Source organism: Gossypium arboreum, chromosome 12, assembly GCF_025698485.1.
Source record: "Gossypium arboreum isolate Shixiya-1 chromosome 12, ASM2569848v2, whole genome shotgun sequence".
NCBI lineage: Eukaryota > Viridiplantae > Streptophyta > Magnoliopsida > Malvales > Malvaceae > Gossypium > Gossypium arboreum.
In genome coordinates, this window is record NC_069081.1 from 37349200 (window position 1) to 37351967 (window position 2768).

At 35.5% G+C, this 2768-nt stretch overlaps 1 non-coding gene across 1 annotated transcript; it reads left to right on the top strand.

Moving 5' to 3' along the window:
* The first annotated feature begins 1947 nt into the window (after positions 1-1947).
* Positions 1948-2054, top strand: LOC128286245 (small nucleolar RNA R71). The gene has a single exon (XR_008276789.1). It is a non-coding gene; the product is annotated as a small nucleolar RNA R71 (small nucleolar RNA).
* Positions 2055-2768: the final 714 nt, after the last annotated feature.

Consider the following 2768-nt stretch of genomic DNA (forward strand, 5'->3'; position numbering starts at 1 on the left):
AGTTGATTGATGATAAAGAGTTATCATTGATATGGAGTGTCAAAATCAATGCATGAATATGTGTGTTAGAGAACAACATATTGGACTGACCTGCTATGAGTATGTTCCTTGGATTATTATGTAATTGTCACAACATTACTCATAGTGATTAATATGTATATGATCCTCATACTTGAGATCATCATTATCCCAACATCGTGAGTTGTATATTTTGATATAGTCAAACTAACATCGTAACTAGTTGTTCTATAAAGACTAATGCTGGATATACCACAATCTATGTAGAGGGATATGGTTGATCAATATAGGATAAGTCCCTCCTACATAATGGGAGTAATATCTTAGGCCACTTGATTGAGTGAGACTAGAAATGCATGGCCATGCTCAAATAAGTTGATGAGATGTCATACTTATTTGTGTATCATAGTTCACTTAAGGTATCAAGAAACATGGGATGGACTATGCAAGTGTGACTATTCCATGACTTTGTCCATTCCAAAGATATAGGACTTAAGGATTAATGCATGAAAGGTTAATCAAATAAGGTTATGTCGAATCATGACTTATCGTAACTTAGGTAGCAATGATGCATTGCTAGATGCCACCCATTGTTTGTAACATTAGAATCGTTCTAATATTACTGCTAACGTTACAAGAACCTATAGGGTCACACCCTATGGTTGAAATGAACGAAGTAAAACATAGTTGGTATTGTATTCTGATTGTCAGATGAATTAAATTAGTTATAGAATTAATTTAATTAGGCAATCAAATTGTTGAACATACTATACGTACAAGGATGTTGTACACATAATCAGAACATAATTTCATTAGTATATGAATTTGGTTCAGTATATAAGTTTAAATAAATATAGTTTATCAAATCATTATTATAATTAATGTAATTATAATTTTAGGTTAAACATTATTATATTTATTTTAATGATGACTATTATGTTGATTAATTTTAATGAATTAATATTCATTAAAAGATATACCAATTAAAAGGGTGTTATATATGGCAAGGGTAAAAACCCTAAAGAGATAATATATAAATAAGCCCGAAACTATGCAAAAGGGTCTAGACCGTCAAGCATAAAATCACGAAATAGTTTCGAGATTTTTCTACCGTTCATTGTCAACTGGGTGGACTACGTAGAGGCCGACATCGGAAAGGTTACGGCTTGGTTCGATAGTGGTTCAGGATTCCCATTGCCTAGGCATCACTGTCTACTCAGATTGAAGTTTCGGTAATTTTGAAACCTTCATCACCCCGATACGTTCCTTACACATGGATCCATGGTTTGGATCGCCGGAATGTTTTTAATTATTTTATTTTTTCGCTATGCCTTGGAGGCACCGGCGTTCTAACACTGACACCAAGATGAATTTTGTTAGCATCTTCTCAAGATTCGGCTTTTTCTCTTACTGGTAAGGTCGTTGTCGGAAGCCTGAAGGTGGTGGTGGTCTCTGATTCCCTTGGCCTCCCCATGAGAAATTTGGGTGGTTCCTCTATCCTGCATTGTAAGTATTACTATAAGGATTATTTTGAGATCAATGATTATTACCCATGTAATTTAACTGCTCGTTCTCCATGTTGTGGCCATAGGGTGGATATTTTGAATTTCTTGATCCACCTCCATTTGCTTTGCACTGCATTATTGGGTGAACCTGTGAAGAACCAAGAAAACCATCAATTTTTCTATTCAAAAGTTCTACCTGATTAAAGAGCATGATGACCGAATTGATGTTAAAAACGCTGGTTGTTTTTGTTGGTTTTATCCTCATGACTTGCCACTGATAATTATTCAGTGGCATCTCTTCTATAAATTCATAAGCATCCTCAGGGTCTTATTATTGATAATTCCACCAACGGCTGTATCAATCATCTGTCGAGTCGAAGGATTCATGACACTGTGAAATGTTTGAACCTGTAGCTAGAGTGGTAACCCATGGTGAAGGCATCTTCGCAAAAGGTCCTTGTATCTCTCCCATGCATCGTAGAGTGTTTCTAAATCCATCTGCATAAAAGAAGAGATATCATTACGTAATTTAGCCGTTTTAGCCGGTGAAAAATATTTTAATAAAAACTTTTCGGTCATTTGTTCCCAAGTAGTGATTGACCCTCGTGGTAATGAGTTCAACTACTGTTTAGCCTTATTCCTCAACGAAAAGGGAAACAACCGAAGGTGAATGGCATCATCAGAAAAGCCATTGATTTTAAAAGTGTCGCAAAACTCTAAGAAATTTGCCAAGTGAGTGTTGGGATCCTTGTCTTGCAAACCATCAAACTGAACAAACTGTTGGATCATTTGAATGGTGTTAGGTTTCAGTTCAAAATTATTTGCAGCAACAGCAGGCCTAACTATGCTCGATTCAGTCCCTGTTAAAGAAGGTTTAGCATAATCATACATAGTACGTGGAGCAGGATTCTGATTAGCAGCAATAGCAGGAGGTAGCAGATTTTCTTGGTTTTCAACCATCTCATCAGTTGTGGTTAAAATATCGTTCTCTTGCTCTTCCTCTGTGTATTTTAAGCTTCGTCTTATTTCTCTTCAATTTCTGCGAACTATGCGATCGATCTCACTATCAAACAGTAATGGTCCCGACGGGTTTCTTCTAGTCATACACTATAAAAATTTGTCAGGAATGAATAAAAGAAAAATTAGAAAAGAAAATAAAAATTTTAATTGCAAATAAAGTAAAATGGCTAAAGTAATAAAAATCGAGTGTTCCTAATATCTTAGTTCCCCGGCAATGACGCCAAA